Genomic DNA, 18,183 nt, shown 5'->3' on the forward strand with positions numbered 1-18,183 from the left:
GGAGAAAAGTTTCGCTTTTCGTCGAATAAGATATTTGTTGAAATACAAGTTATATTTTCATATATTTACTTTCACTGAGCTATCTATATATTATAATAGTGCTTCTAAAAGAGAATATTCTATATTATTTTTGTAGAATTGTGCGAAGTTATTGGAGATACATTTCCTGCGTTGGAAGATATACTGCGAACAATGAAGAACTATTTGAAAGGCTATGAGTTTCGCGTGTTTGGAGAAATGCAAAAGATTCAGAAATTCTGCTTTCAGCATGCCTTTTTGAATGAAACCGGCTCTAAATGAAGTCTGTTTCGTTTATTTGCAGTTTTCTTTCTGACAGCGTAAAAACATTTAGAATATGATTTTATAATATTAAAACCTATCACCAGTGTAATTAAAAGTATTTATGTACGATCAAAGTTTTTAGTTTCACTCTGAAAGATTTCTTCAAAAAATTGAAATGAAATATCAATTAATTGTTTCGTATAAAAAGTTGTTGCAATCGGAAAAAAAAAAGAATATGTGCGCTAAATTTCCGTCAAGTTTTCTTAAATTACTATGTGAATGTTTAGGACTCTTTATGCAATAAAACAAATATACGCTGAAAATAACTGTTGGCGAGACATATCCAAGAAAATACGAGACATCTGAGGGATAATATATTTCTCTTATTCACTACTAGTGGTGCCCGCACGGCATTGCCCGTAATAGAAAAATTAAAAGGTCTTTTGGTTCGCCTGTATATTTACAAACAATGTATGGCAAATTTTCTTGCCAATTGGCTTGTACCCATGTTACGGTTCCACGTTATGATAGTTTCGTATCTTGCCAATTGGCTTGTTCCCATGTTACAGTTCCACGTTATGATAATTTCGTAATTTACTCATCCATCTTATGATACTTTTGTTCTTAAAATTGGAGTAGAAAAAGAACCACATCGAATTTTTGAAAAATCGCTTCAAGGTGCGCACTCCCATGCTACAAACTGACTTTCTACCAAATTTTATCAAAATCGGCCGAACGGTCTAGGCGCTATGCGCGTCACAGAGATCCGGACAGAGAGACTTTCAGCTTTGTTATTAGTAAAGATTACGAAATATAAACGATAAATAATCATCACTCTCTCAAGCTTTTGAATAATATGTGTGAGACGATGATGCGAGTAGGAAACACCATGCGAAATAAATTTTAGGAAACAGTAAACTTTGCTTAAGCTAAACTAGACTAAACACAATAATTATTTTTAAACGTTTTTCCGATATAGGTACTAAAATCGTTTGAATGGCATTTAGTGGGATGTTAGTTTTCTAAATTGCTGAAAACAGAAAAGTACCTTTTACGTCACCGCCATGTTTGCTGCTTATGTTTTAGTTTTAAGGAAACTTGTATTAATTTTCAATGACTTAGTGTAGTTATTTGACGAACAGCACATTTATTGGTTTATTTGATGAAGCTTTTAATTTTGTTTTATTTAGTCGGAGGATTATTTTATTTGAACTTTTCACATTATTTAAGAGCCATTGTCTGTAAGGATCAGGCAGGTTGTGATTGTTGGAATTTTTAACTTCTTTATTTTCACATAGGTTGTTTCTTATCATGAATGTAATGTAAGTCCGAAATTTGAGCTTTGTCTGACTCACCGTTTTTGAGAAAACAATTTTTTTTGTTTAGGGGGCGTGGCACATTTTTGCCGGTTTTTCAAATTTGCAGATTTTAATGTGCTTGTTGCTTGAAGCGCTCTTATAATGACATGGATTTTTTAATTATATATTACTATATGGTCTTGTTAGATACTGTTACAACTGTCAAATCGGTGACACTACGAGGGCGACGCCCACAAACTCCGTTTAAAAATGACCGAAAATGAATTTTTTTCTATATTCAAGGCCAATTTTCTCAAAGCGCCTTCACGATGACACCAACATTTTTAGATCATTTTCTAGCCACACTTACATACATCAAAAATATGTATCAAAATCGGTGTCACTATAAGGGCGCCAGAAGATATTGGAACTTTTATTCGATAAATTTCACAAAAACACAAATATTTAAAATCTAACTACAACTGTCGCCCTCATAGCAGAGATCTGATACTAAATTTGGTTGATAACAAACATGTTTGTCTAACATTTGCACAAAAAAAATCGGTGTCACTCCTATTATATTTGGAAATATAATCGTTCGAAGTTAGTACGTTATGGCGTTTTTTTTATATTTATTTATTTAATCTTTTCACTCCCAGATAGTTTTTTTGAACATATTTATTTTTAATTTAATACAAAAATGTGTATCTTTTAACATAAATAGCTTTGGGCCGTAAGAGCGTCTTTTTCTTGAATAGAAAATGCCCGTTTTGATATAGGTACAGGCGGATGTATTGTGCATAATATGTCTTATTTATCATACCAATACTCATCTTGTTTTTTCGGCCAAACAAATCTATTTATTCCAATTTTTCTTGACAGACATTTGACCTCAACTTGCAAATGGATTTTATACGAAAGATGTACAGAGAGAAGCTCTTACAAACATCTTATATAAATGCTTCAAATTTTCAACTAATAAATACCCCTGTATTGCCAAAAGTTCAATTTAATGAAATTGGATGAGCCCTATCTTTACGAGCTCAGTTCAAGTTCACTTCAAAGCAGAAGAAGTATTTATAAGAACAACTTACGATTGGTGAAAATACTGGGAAAAAACAACATCTTTGTCAAGCAAGGGCGTATATAAGGGAGGGGCTAAGGGGGCCCGGGCAACCTCCAAAATCTGGAAAAAAAATTTAAATAAAGAATTTTTTTTTTTTGAGCAATCACGATTGCTTATTGTTCTCATTTGACTGTTTTGATGTCCTATCTTTTTATTTTCCCACCGCCACCCTCCGCACCCTGTCACCGTCGACCGGCTCCTCACGATGCTGCTCCTATAGCGAAAGCCGTCTCCAGGTTGCATCCATGTCCTACACACACGCGCATACATACGCAGCTACACACACACACGCACGCACACACACATACACACAACTACCCACACATCCATGCCTGCACACTGACACAAACACATATGCCTACACACACACATACACATACCTCCCCCCCCCACACACATACACACATTCATGTACACAACTACCCACACATTTATATCAGCACACAGACAAACACACATGCCTACACACACATACACATACCCCTACACACAAACACACATACCCCACACACAAAAACACACGCCTATATACACACACTTGTGATTGCGAAAAACATAATTTGAATCCAAGATGTCAAAATTCAAATTATTATTTTTTTTTTGTTTTTGTTTTTACTTTTACTACCAACTTCTAGCTGCAAAAAAAAAAAAAGAATTAATAAACAATAATAGTGATAACAATAGTTATAATACGTTAGATCAGAGACTTCCGAACTGGGCCAAGAAGAGGCGAGAGGTGCCGCGAAGTATACAAGGTAAGAATACAGTCGACGCTCGATATAACGACCATCTCCGTGCCAGAGAAAAAGGTCTTTATAATGAGTGGTCATTATAAGAGATATAACTTTTTAAAAATATACACATGCATCATGTATGTTCCGTTGTTCCAATACAATTGGCACTTTTTTAAAGATGCCAGTAAAATGTCCAAATTATTTTTTATCATGGGATTTTTCATTTTTAATTATGGGTGCAAAATATGACAAAATATTTCTAAGTAGAAAATATAGGAAAAATTGTATTACAGTACTTACAAATCATTTATTTTCTGAAGATAAAATCAGAAAGAGTTGCTTTCCTTTTTAGCACATATAATTTTTGCAAAACATAATTTTCTATTCAGAGAAACTAAAAAGTCTCTCGAGCATTTGAAACATTTTTCATACTGGGAACTTTGGTCTCAATTTCTTCTTCTTCATCTGATCGTGATACATTAATTTGTTTTTGTGCACAATATCGAGAGGTACTTCATTTTCTGACAGACACGTGTTTGACACATTCTAAATCATAATTGATTTTAGCATAACTGTTAAAGTTTAACACTTCTACCAATTTCATTTTTTTAAGAAATTTTATACATCATTTCATCTTTTTCGTCGAAATTTTCATCTTGGATTGCCTGAAAAATGGTTTAAGCATTTTTCCTTTGCTTTTTAAAATCAACATGGTGGAGGCAATTCTTGATGGTCTTTTCTGAATTCCATGCTGATTTAGAAAGATGCAAAGCTGTAAGGATACCCACTTTGTAATCTTCACCTTCTTCCAGTACGTAGACGGTAATGAAGGTCATTTCAAGTTACATATTAGTAGCATTGGAAAAAACACCAGGAATAGTGTGAATCGCTGAATTCGGTCGCTGTATTGGATTAAATGATGCAGAGCGGTCGTTATAGCGGAAGCAAATTAACATAGAGTTCATTGGAACAAAGTTGGGACTATTACCACTGGTCGTTATAATGGATTGGTCTTTATAATGAGTGGTCGTTATAATGAGCGCCGACTGTAATATGAAAGCTAGACTAGGTTGCCGGGAGAAAATTCGAATTCTTCAAAGGGTGCCTCGAAGTGTTTGAGTTTGGCAATTCCGCGTTAGAGGGCACTAGGCAATGGTGCTCAGAAGGGGTCAATGGATCCATACCCCTTACTCAAGAAAAGAACGTGTCTTGAGAAAGTAAAGTTATTTTAACAAAAGGAAACACAAATAATGTTGGGGGGGGGGGCGGTCTCAGTTCTTTCAAAAGGAAATGTTTAATTGTTCAAAAAGAAATGTTAAAAATTTTTAACAGATGCAAATTATTGCTTAGCAAGTTAAGTTCTCCTCTCTTTCTTTCACTCCCCGCTCCCCTTTTTCCCTAATCAATATGAAAAGAAGGGTCTTCAAAACGTTTCTCTCTTTAACTCTTGTCCCCTGCAAGAAATTTAAAATAAGTTTTAGTTGTTCGGTTGGTGTGTAATAATGGAAATTGATGTCCCAAAAACGCATTTATGTAGACGTTTTACGGACATCAATTTCAAAACATTTCTGGAGGAGGGTTCCCGAACCAACATCCTTTTCACTGAGGTTACTACCAAAAAAAGTCTGGAAGTGTGCCTTTAAGATTTCAATTTTAAAAAATTTCGGAGAACGATCTCTAACCGCTCCTTACCTCTAAACGACTCGAACGAAAACCTGTAATTGTGCTTTACCTTTTAGATCAGGATTCTTGAACGGTTCCTTTCCAAAAATTGCTTAATTTTGGGGAAAATCTATATTACTTTTTTAAAAAAGAGCCTAAAAATAAAAAAATTCAAAAGTTGCTTCAAGATCAGGTAATTACGTCCAACACCTCACGTTTCTTTCACCCCCCCGCCCCATTTTTTTGCTTTTTCCTAGTCGGTTTAAAAATAAGAGAAGTCTTCAAAATGCTACAATTGGCAACTTCCCCCCCCCCCTCACCAAAGCCATTAAAAAGCTTCTCAAGTCTCATTTCCAAGTCTTCATGTCGAAAAATTTCAAGGGTACAATTACCAAACGTCTTGCCTTCTAAAAGCCTCTTAAGATTGCTTTTATGGAGCTTCAATTTCGAACTAGTATGTTGTGGCTATTACGAAACTTTCTTCTATATTTTTCTTTTTTTTCTTCTGATCCCTCCCCATGCTTGACGAGGAAGCAATATTCCCAACAAAAACAAAATTACACATGCAAAAACTTGACGACCATCCCAATGTTTGAATTATTGCAAAAGCAAAGCAAAGAGCGAAAATTGAAAGTTATTTTAAAAGCCTTGCTTGAATTAATTACAAATATTTTATTTGTTAACAAACATAAGATGGCAACAGTTAAAAATTTTAAATCATTGAGATAGTATTTCCGGTCATTTCCATACAATTAAAATCACGAGAAATACGCAGACGATAATCTATTACGATTTATCTTTCTTATTGTTACATTAATAAAGCTGTTTTTATTCGCTAAAAAATAATGATAATAAAAATAAATCAGCACCCCTTGGCGCGATTGGCGCCAAAATTGAACCAAAGCCTGTTTACATATGGATTCACACATATTCCAGATTTCAACCAGAACGTAGCATTACTTTTTGAGATAGGGCACTCACAATGGAAAAAAAGAACGGGCGATTGCGCTACCCCCTTTTTAGCTGTTGACACCAAAATAAAATCAGCTTTTATACCCACTAAGGGCTACTTGCCGATAAATTTTTCTTTCATTCCGTTCATTATTTCTTGAGATACAGCAGTCACAATTGACGACAAAAAACGTTCTATAGCTCAACCCCCGTTTGAGTTATTGACACCATAATTGAATCAGCACCTGTTTCTGTTACTGGCAACATATGGACCAAATTTTGTTTGATTCCACCAGTTACTTCCTGAGGAATAGCAATCACGCGTAACTCAAAAAACGTCCCATTGCTCCACCCCCCTTGGAGGAATTCGCGCCAAAAACCAATGGGCACAAGTTCACATAGGGACACATATGTGTACCAAGTTTCGTTCGATTTCATGCAGTAGTTTTTGCTGTAGAGCGGCCACAAAAAACTGGCCACACACAGACGTGACACACATACACACACACATACACACACACACACACATACACACAGACAGACAGACATTTTCCAAAAATAGTCGAAATGGACTCAGCACACCTCAAAACGTTCGAATCCGTCAAAATTCGAAATTCGAAAATTTGCACGAATCCAATACTTTCTTCTATATATCAGATATATTAGATATAGAAGAAAGTAAAAATGGCAGAATCCTTAACATTACCAAATACGGTCCACAATCACGTTCTTACACTTCAATTACAAAACAATTTCGAACGAAGGCTCAAAACTGCTCCCATATGAAATCGGAAAATGAAGACACTATGATTTCGAAAAATTTAAGGTGGAGAGCGTTTAAATCTCTGCTTCTAATATCACTGAATGGTCTCTTTAAAACGTCGTTTTTTAGGATTTCAATTTTGAAATAGTTTTTGAGGAGATCCCCAGAACCGCCCTGCCCGTAACATCATTGAAGTTTCGAAGTTAGTTTGAAACTGCGTTTTTGGAATATCAATTTTGAAAAATTGAGCAAAGGGGTGGTCGATTTCGTTTTTTTTTTTTTTTTTTTTGAATTGTTCTTGGACTACTTCAAAAAGTCCCATTCCTTTCATTACCCTAAAGTCAACAACTATAGCCTATAATGGCGTTTTTAAGATTTGAATTTCTAAACATTTCCGCAGAAGGCCTCCGAATTTTTTCTCCTCGTAGCATCACCAGAGAACGTCTAAAACTGAGTTTTTAGGACCACAATTTCAAGAAATTTCCTGGGGGATTTCAGGGAGGAGCTAATCTTGGTTATATAGGCCCCCTCCAAAATAAAAACATATGTACGCCACTGCTGTCAAGTTGCACACTAGATGAGAAATGCAGTTCGTAACGAGGAAAAAACTGTTCGTTGCTTCAGAGTATTGTACTATAAAACAAATCCTATCCCTTTTTTTTTCGATGGAAGAAACAAAAAAAAAAACGAATGCATTCTCAATACATCAAATGAGAATATTGAAGAAAGCGAACATTCAGAATCTGAAATTGAATTTGAGGATAACGTAGACCAAAACGAAGAAAACATTAAGAATCAAATCAAACCAATTTCAGAAAGACGGTCATCTCTTATTGAAAACTGCTAATTTTGTAGCACTAACGCATGGGAAAACATGGTATCCCAGAAAAATAGTAGAAGTTGACCATTTGCAAGTTTAGGTCAAATGCATGTCAAGAACAATTGGAATAAATAAATGTGTTTGGTCGGAAAAACAAGACGAGTATTGGTATAATAGTCTAGATATGTTATGCACAATAGATCCACCTGGTACCTATGTCAAAACGGGCATTTTCTATTCAAGAAAAAGATTCTCTTGCTGCCCAACGCTGTTTATGTTATAAGGTACACTTCTTTGTATTAAATTAAAAATAAATATGTTCAAAAAAAATCTGGGTGTGAAAATATTAAATAAATAAATATAAAAAAAACGCCAAAATGTACTAACTTGGAACGATTATATTTCCAAAAATATTAGGAGTGACACCGATTTTTTTTGTGCAAATGTTAGACAAACATGTTGGTTATCAACCTAATATAGTATCAGATATCTGCTATGAGGGCGACAGTTGTAATTAGATTTTAAATATTTGTGTTTTTGTGAAATTTATTGAATAAAAGTTCCAATATCTTCTGGCGCCCTTATAGTGACACCGAATTTGATACATATTTTTGATGTATGTAAGTGTGGGTAGAAAATGATCTAAAAATGTTGGTGTCATCATGAAGGCGCTTTGAGAAAATTGCCCTTGAATATAGAAAAAAATTCATTTTCGGTCATTTTTAAACGGAGTTTGTGGGAGTCGCCCTCGTAGTGTCACCGATTTGACAGTTGTAACAGTATCAAACAGGACCATATAGTAATATGGAATTAAAAAATCCATGTCATTATAACGGCGCTTCAAGCAACAAGAACATTAAAATCTGCAAATTTGAAAAACCGGCAAAAATGTGCCACGCCCCTAATAAAAAAAAAATTGTTTTCTCAAAAACGGCGAGTATGACAAAGCTCAAATTTCGGATTTACATTAAATTTATGATAAGGAACAACATATGTGAAAATAAAAAAAATTAAAAATGTCAACAATCACAAATGCTTCAAACTGCCTGATTCTTACTGACAATGGCTCTTAATGCTTTTTTTCTATTTGGCGAGATTATTTTACTTTCTGATGGATTTATTTAACTAAATGGTAGTCTATTTTTCACTAAAACGGAATAATTTTGTTTCGTTTAAAACTTATTTTGCTTAAAAAGTCCATTGAAAAGGCGAAATAACGTATGGTAGTGCTAAACAACTAATGTCTGGGTAATTGGGAGACAATGATAAATACTTTTGTCATAGAAATTTAAGGTATGGTTACAGAAATTACGATAAGATAATTTTGTTGTGCGCAAAAGTATTTTGGCAACCAGAATTTTTCAGCAAGGAAGTATGTAAAGTATTTGTACTTACGAACATCGGAATAGAAAAAGATATTTCATCAAGATCCATTTCAGGTGATTTGAAACTTCCTTTTAATTAGTCGGACAGAAGTAAAGCGTTTTGAAATTTTGCATTCAAAACAATATTACTTCTGGCAAGTCTTCATCTTACATTTTTTTTCTCCTTTAAACACTTCATAAAATTTTAGCACATATTTGTGTCCATCAATTGCCTGATTTACCAAGCTTTCAAATACTACGTTAGGTGTTGCCACGTTTAAGGAGAGTAGCGGAAGCCGTACTAACTTTGATTGTAATAATTTTAGGCTTTGTAGAAACATCTATTAAAAACAGGACTGCCAAGACTTTAATTTCAAGAGAAGGATTTGTTTTTAAACAAAGGAACTTTTTTTTCTTTTATCTGGCATCACTTTTTATAAAAGTTACTTGTAATTTTCTTGAAAATAACTTACACCACTATGATTCTGCATTTACGATAGGTTTTATTTTTAAAAAAGAAAGTCAAATATATGCTATAACTGCTGTGAGTGAGTGATGATTCCGAGCTCCCTAGGAGTTTTTGGTCCCAAGGGGTTGCTGGCCCTTCCAGTTGTTTGTCCAATTAGCAACATTCGAACCGACTTACTCCACTGTCATCTTCACGTGAACAGCCGTCTGTTAATAGCCATCTTCGAGCGCTCCTAGTGCACAATATATTCTTGGTTTTTTCTTTTGTCTTTTTTGAGCATTTGATGGTGGAGGAACTAAAAATAAACCCTTGACTTACACCCCACTATCATTTTAACACGTGCAAGTTATCGACATGTGCTTCTTCTGTAAAATAATCTTCAACTTAAGCTAGATCTACCAGTGACGGAACACGTAAACGAGTTTTCACTTTCAGCAATTCATAGGATCGTTAAAAATAGTAGTTTTTGCTTCATGATAGCAAAATAGCATGAAATGATGTATGTGGTTTTGTGGTTATTTATTTTTAAAAAAGTGAGAATTTTTATGAATCTGCATCAAGGTTTTCTTGGGGTGTTGAAATTAAAAGAAAAATGATCCGACCCAGTAAATGAACACCCCAACCTGTGGGACAAAAATAGCATTGTTTAGTCGTTTTCTTTCTGGAAATTTGTAGAAGGGAGTACTTGCTCTCAAATCATCTTTAAAAAAAAGTTTTAAAACCTGAATTTTTCACCATAAATGTTAGGTGTTCATTCACTTTTCGGTCAACCCTATGCCACCATCATTCTAGTACTACGTCCAATGAGTTTTAATGCTTTAAAACAGTGACGCAAAATGTGTGAGTAACATGAAGCATTAATCCATGAAAAATCTTCTAATTTGATTGATACTGACTCTAATTTAACCTCTTAATTTGATTAAGGCGAAAAAACAACGTAAATAAAGCACAAATATAGGAGAAAAATACAGCATATAGCTATTTCAAGGCTACAATGGAGCCTCTTCATCAGTGCAAAAAGCTCACCAACACAACCAGAAGTTGCGAATTTTTCTCCTATATTTGTGCTTTATTTACGTTGTTTTTTCACCTTAATCATATTGTAGCACAAAGCTTATATGATAATTTTTCATTTGACCTCTTAATATTTCGGTTTTCGGTTTCAAAGTTCTTTCGCTTCGCGAAGCAAGTTCGAAGCGCAGTTTTAAACTTTCGCATTGTTCATATCTACAGGCATTGTCAATTACTTCTCTGTTTGCATCTAAGTACATCGCTAAAAGGGAAATTCACTGTTCAGCACTACCATCTCAATACATTAGCCAATTTCGTCGGAGCAAATTTACCGCATACAAACATTCTCAAAAAAGAAGAAACCTCTCTTACTGGTTTCACATTTTCATACCCCGTTAAAATGCGGAAATGCTCCCGAGGCCGGAAATGAATTCCCAAAGGACTGTTGCACGCTGAAGAGAGAGAGAGAGATTCCGAGCTTATAATGAAAATGGCGGTGGCTTCTCTTAATGACCTTATAACCGGAGAGGCACGCTTCTTCCGATCGTTGTAACGGGGGAAAAGCCGGAAATATGGAACGACATCGGGTGGATTCCATAGAGGGTGGTGGAAGGGTGGGGGAGGTATTTTCCTGGAGCACAAGGATTATTCAGCGGCTTATCTGAGAGAAACAGGACCGTCCCTTAGGCTTTTGTTGTCGAGGACAAGTCCTCTGTTTCGAAAAGTTTACTCACGGATGAATTATTCGGCAGTAAACACTACAACTTCGATGGCTTTCTTTGGAAGCAGTTTATTCAGACAGATCACGTCACAATACTTTGCATAGATATTCATGGGAGGTGTTTCGTGGAATTTTTGTAGTTTGATTCCGCGGCAGTTTGCTGTGTACTCAGACGGTGAAATTGTCGAAAGCTACGTTTTATTTGAAGTAAAAACACGGAGCTACGAGTGGTTGAATTATTCAACATTAGTTTTGGCATCGGATTCTTAAAGGTTATTTTGAGGAGTTATACGCTTTATGTTTTCTTCTTAGTGAATTTATCAGAGTGGAGCAATAGATTTTCTGAGCTGTTTCCTGTAGCTCATCATTGCACTTTTAAGGAATACGTATAGTGAAACCCCGATTTTACGTCCCCCGAATCTACGTTTTCCGCGCATTAAACGTTTTTCCATCAGGGCCCATCATCAGCAACTATGTATTTCCGGTATTTTACGCTTTATCTGTAGTTTATGCTTTTTCACCAGGGCCCATCATCAGTTCTGTTGCTATGTATTTCCATGTTCTACGTTTTCCCACATTTTACGTTTTTAAAACCAGTTTCTTGAGAAACGCAGAATCAGAGTCTCCCTAAAAATGTTTTTATTTTATTTGCAAGGAAAACTGTTGATAAAAGATTATCTGCTTGAAATTTTTTTCAGCTGCCGATACAGCGTTAAGAGTTATATTCTTGCAAATTTATGCCTATTAACGTTTTTATTTTTATTTTTTGGAAGGGCGTGTTTTGTCTGAATTTTTACTGCTCCTATGAAACACATTGCTATTTTTTGGAAAACTGTTAATAAAGAATTATCTTGTCTGAGGTTTTTCAGCTTCCGACTCTCATTCAAAGTTTCATATACAATTCTGTTCCTTCCCCAATTATTTCGTTTTATGTTTAGAAAGTCTAATAAGAAAAATTTGGTTGGTAGACGTGGGAAAACGTGTGAGCGGCAGAATTTTTCATTTCTACTTTATTCGTGCGGTTTAAAAGTATTATCTATGAAAAACTTAATTTTGATATTCGTCTGTCAAAAATATCAAAGTATTAGTATAAATATACTAGTATTTTGTATATATTTCTGTCGATTTCAGTGGTAGATTGTATCTATTTCATGTCGGCAGGAGCAATAAAGTAACTCAAGGAAAGCATTGGAGAAAATCAAGGTCTTAATTCAATGCTACGTTAAATGTTCTTTTTCTTAAATACGTTTAAAATATTGATGATAATTATGTTTGCTGTTTTGTTTTCGTAGTTGCCTAGTAATGGCAAAAGTAATTGTCCATGCTTGCAGTAAGGAAATTCTCTTCAAAATTGTGAAACTTTACTGATGTGTTACTACTGATTATATTGTGTATATGCTAAGACAACCTAGTTAGGTAAACTAATTTTGTGCAAATTTTATAGCAAGAAAGAGTATTGGTACCTTTTTAACTTATTTATTTTCAAATTTTTGAGTTGTGTCACTGCTGTTGCCAATGTACGATACAAAAATGCAGATTAACCATGATTAGTCAGTCATGGTCCCTAAGCATTGGAGGATGATTAAAAAAAAGATTAACAATTGCTTAAATTGAAATTTTTACTTGAAAAATTAATTTAGTTAACTATTGTGACATCTTTTTTCATACGAAATCAGCAATGATAATCGTAAAAATAATTTCAGGCATAAAATACTAGAGTTAAGTGGTAGTATGCTACAGTGCAAAGTTAAAGGGCAGTAGCTGGAAAGCTTTCTTTTTTGCATTTTTGTCATCAGTTTTACTTTAGTTTTGTTATACAAGCTTGTTTATTTAATTTCCGCTACAAATAAAGCACTGAAATTCCACCATGTACGAAATCTAAAACGCGTTTCCTCAAATACCCCAGAAACTGATTTCTGCAGACACTGCTTTTTACTTTCCTATACGGCAGTGTGAGTATCCGTAGCATTGTCGGGAGATTCGCGTATAGGGTCCAAAACCAATAGGTTACCGAACATAGACTCTTCTACTGCTAGCTAGAAAAACCTTTGTGCGGGAAATAAAAAGCAAAGACAAACTGGGTAATTCACAATTAAAATATTTGCAAGAAAAGCAAACAAATGTTCAACGATTGCTGAAGATGTTTCCAGAAGAGGTTTCCTAACTTTTGAGCAATTGTTAACTTTAACGCTGAAATTTTGTTTGATCAGTGTCCTAGCTGGATTTACATTTAATTTGGTTTGTTTTGTAATAAATTGCATCTTTGCTTAAGTCATACTGGAATGGACTAGCAGTATTCAAAAGTAACTATTTGCATTAATTCTTTTTTGTTTATTTCAAGGCTGCAAAAGAATTAGCATAGAAAATATAAGCAAAATCAAGAATAATAAGCATTAAACTAACAGGTCAAGACTGTTCCTGATTATTCCTTGTTATGTCTGGGTATTGGTATCAAACAAACTTTAATATATCAGTCGCTCCTCTAAAAGTAAGGGGAAGTAGGCCTAAGTCTAATATTGGTCTAATAGCGTTTTTTTTAAATATAAAACAAATAGTTACTATATTTTCAGTTGTTTTAAAAACTTGCGGTCGCTTCTTACAGCTTTTACCAGATTGATATTTTAATTCTCACTTTTTAAAAATACATGATGTATATGTTACGGTTAAAGCCCGAAATTGGCCACTTCGCGAATTGACCAGCCAATTTGCGAACTGGCCAACATTGCCGAAAACTTACTGGCCAAAGCCCGAAATTTTCTTGATTTCGGGCTTTCGCCGACCAATTCGCGAAGTGGCTAGGGACGATCGGCCAAAGTACGGAAAAAGAAATCAAGATCATATTGTTTTACGCACTTTTAAAAATGAAGGTATGTACTATTTTTTTCCTAAGTATACTTGTTTCAGAAACGAGTTGAAATATAAGTGATACCTCTGTGTTGAAAATAAGCTTGTAATGCATAAAACTATGATCTCGTGTTATTCTGTTCGTACATTTAAAATATTCATAACAGATATTATTCAGTGAGTGTATATGATGTACCAGCATGATATAGCGTGAAGAAGATTACATTTTTGCCCTTCAAAACAAACGCGTTACGTCAATTTTATAAATACAAAGGCAAATTAAGTATTCAATTTTTCAATTGCCTTTAAATGTGGTCCTTAGTCTGCTCTATACACCTAATGTGAAAGATCCCAGATCCTATAGTCTCCCAAAATATCGCTTCAAATAATATAAAATATTTTGGAAAAGCAAATAAAAGGGTTAATTAAAGCAAACGTAAAGGAAAATTAGTTTTATCATTAACTAGCTGCGTTGCCCGGCTTTGCCCGGTCCACCTTGAAAATACAAATTGTGTCAAGTGACGTATATTCAACAATCAGGCGTAAAAACTAAATTAAAAAAACATCATGATTTCCTTTCCAAACAACGATGGCAGATATTAAAATACTTTTAAGAAATTAAATCCAGAAAGATGGATTTAAAATGCGTAACCATGGAAACACAAAATGAAATAAGTTTCAGGAATGAAAATGCAAAAGAAAATGTTTCACAATTTGAATGGAATCGAGATTTCTTAAATTTGATTTAAAAAGGCTTGTAACTTTTTTTTCCTTTTGATATAAAAGCTTATTTTTTCGACCATAGGTCGAGTTAGATCTGGAGTAAAAAAGGTCGCTTTTTCCAAAGGCTTCAAAAAGAAAGCTGTGGGATAATTCCTTCACTTTTTATTGATTTATTTAATGAAGAAAGTAGTGCCTAAATTTCAGCTAAGCCTAAAACATTCGAGCTAAAAACGCAAATAACTCCCGCCGTAATAAAGTTAGAGTATTGAAACAAATTGCGTAGAACGCGGAAAATTCTACCCTTTCCAACGATATGTAATATTAATATGTGCAAGTCATTTTTCACCCCCATATTTGAGAATTTATGTGAAAATTGGACATAAATTGGAATAAAAAAAGAACTATTCATCGAATTGTTTTCGAACAGGTCTGCAAACCTTCTCAGGACTTAGAGGAACAAACTGTGAAAATTTCAGCGCTATCGGCCGGGTAGTTCTCGAGTTTTGCGAGTTCAAACACACAGACGTTTTTTGGGGACTTCATTTTATACTATGTAGAGATGTAATTAAAAGACGTGTCTTTATTTGCACAATCTATCGAATTTCGCCTACAACATGTCCTTATTTATATTTTATACATAAATATCATTATATTCATTTTAATTTGCTCTTAATATTGTTTTTTTCTTTTATAAAAAAGCTCGTATTTCATGAATCTACATTTCGGAAGAGAATGTAATCTGTAAAATTTAGCATTTGGTTTATGGGGCAGGAAAAGAACGATCATTCGTAAACTATTTCTTTGTTGTTTTTTCGCGAGTTAACCTACTTGGTAACGCACTGAGCTGCACATCGAACGGTGTGTCCTCTTATCTCTCTCTCTGTTCAATTATGTCAGTCGTTTGCTAGACTAGTAGGTTCCATATTTTTTCTGAAGATTTCAGAAAATACATACAAACAGAAAGTGCTCAAGAATGAGTACATTTCAATGATTTTTAAGTATTCTGCTTTAATAGTGAATTTTAGTGATTTCAAATAACGAAAGCAATTACGATTGTGTAAAGCCCATCATTAACTGCTACAAGTTAAATTTTCACTCTGTAAAAAAATTGTGCAACTGACCTTACAACATAAAACAATTACACATCGCTTTTGGAAGGTTACACCATGGTAATGTAACTATAGTCTAAAGTCCCACTTATTCCCGCGTAAGTTTAGACCTGAATTTTCTGTATGCTTACAAAAAACTTGCTTGAAAGGTTACACAATAGCAAAACAAAAATTTTCTTTTGACTTTCTTGAACGGGTACTTATTTGTAATGGTATGTAGTTAATTTAAGTTAACTGTTGGATGGTTTAAATTATCCAGATATATTAAGTGATCAAGTATTTTTTTCCTATACGTTTTAAATTGAAAGTACAAATATTAATTAGTAAGTTACAATACTTGAATTTCCGTTTTAACAGTGTTTAAAAAATCATAATAGAAACCCATTGCATTTTTTTTCTTTTTTACAGATTTTGCTTTCAATTATTCGTTTGCTCAATATTTATCAAGTTCATGCATTTTCACAATCAATATACACCAGTTATTAGTTTATTTTAATATACAAACAAGATATCTTTATTGCACTATGAGAGGTATAACAGTCAGAACGCCTGAATGGTGTTTGATTCCACAACGCGAGTCTCACAGAGAGGTCGCAAAGCAAGAATTTTTATCGCTCGGCCGTAACATATATACAGAACGGTAAGGTGGTGCAAAATTTTTAGTTAATCCTATTGTACTTAGAAGATTACCAGTGTCTTAAGCAAACTATTGTCACTGAAAAGAAATAACTTTCAATTGGGAAAATAAAGCTTTAAAATCTTCGTCCTTTGCATCAAAAAGGAAAAATAACCATGCCTGAGTTCCCCAAATATTTAGAAACATGATTGCAAACGTTATCCACACTGGAGCATAAGAATCACAGCAATACGCATGAGAGCGGAGATCAGTTTAAGGAGCGACAGAGCCTAGTGTCAAGTCTGTAAATTAGAAAATAAAGCTCATTACAGAAATCGGCAGACGATAAGTATACGTGATCAAAGTTAATCCGTCTTAATGAGTACTTCCGCTCCGATAACGAGGCTTGGCTGATAGCCTCGATTTACCCTTCTTGAATGCATCAACCTGATTTGCAAAAAGTCTGCTGCCATTCTGCGGAGAGAAATAAATTTCCAGAGCTTCGTTAAGACTTCGTTAGGGAATAGAAAACCATGACGTGATTTGGGTATTTTGTTGCCCTCTCGCTATTTCTTGCTCTGAAGTTTTAATTTTTAAAATTGGTTTTGTGAAAATTGACGTCAAATCATTAGAAATTTTCAATTTATCCCCTTCCATTCTCCTTAAAAAGTACGAGGTTTGATAATGGTGTCATTAGCTACAGCAACAAAAAGAAAAAAAAAAGCAAAGAGCAGGGAAGGACAGAAAAGGAAAGAAACAATGCCAGTAACGAACGAAAAAAGCATTTTTAGTGCACTATTCAACTTCTTGTTTTAATGTTTATGCAGAATCATGCTTCATGTGAACATCTAGCACACTGATTTCATATTGTAATAAATTTCTGCATGATTTTTTTTTTTCATTAATCGAATAACAATGTTATACGTATTTTCGTTTTCAGCAGATTTATTGCTAAATTTAAAAATAGCAATAACAACGCATTAATGGCGCCCTTTTTTCTCGCTAGTTATTATTGTTCATTTTTTCAGTTTTTTTTTTAAAAATATTTGAATGTCTCACAATAACAACGCATTTAAAAGTTGAAATGTATCTGTTCTCAACGCACAGATAAGTACTTTGATTCAACTGTAGCAGTTACCGCAATCCAACCAAATTTTATGCTACCATGCTTGTGAGGAAGTGTTAGAATGTGTAATTAATCATCGAATAATTCAACACGTAGAACTAGAGATCCTAAATATGGAGAGATTGGACAACTTCAGAGCGGCGGCCATCGTATGTCCAAAGATGCTCATTCCCCGTAGACTGTAATGCATCTTCTGCCCCAAATACAACTGTACATTGTATCGAAAAAATTAGAAGCTAGTTTTGATATTATGAAATGCAATGTGCAGATCACAAATATCTATTTCTTTTCTATCTTTATGAACAAATTTTTGAGAAAAAAATCTTTTCTTTGCAAGCGAGATGACGATACGAAACGATTGGCGACGGTATTCCCTACTTTGAACTCACTTAGTTTAATGAAAATACGAAGAGAAAAAAAAATAAGTCTCTACTCAAAAGATTTAATGTCCTATATTCCGTGGGAAAGCTAGAAATGCACACAGCGCAGCATTTCTAGCTGACGACACGTGGACTAAACATGGCGGATAGCGGCGCGCCGTTGTCCAATCTCTCCGTATATAGA

The sequence above is a fragment of the Uloborus diversus genome, chromosome 7 (assembly GCF_026930045.1).
Source record: "Uloborus diversus isolate 005 chromosome 7, Udiv.v.3.1, whole genome shotgun sequence".
Taxonomy (NCBI): domain Eukaryota; kingdom Metazoa; phylum Arthropoda; class Arachnida; order Araneae; family Uloboridae; genus Uloborus; species Uloborus diversus.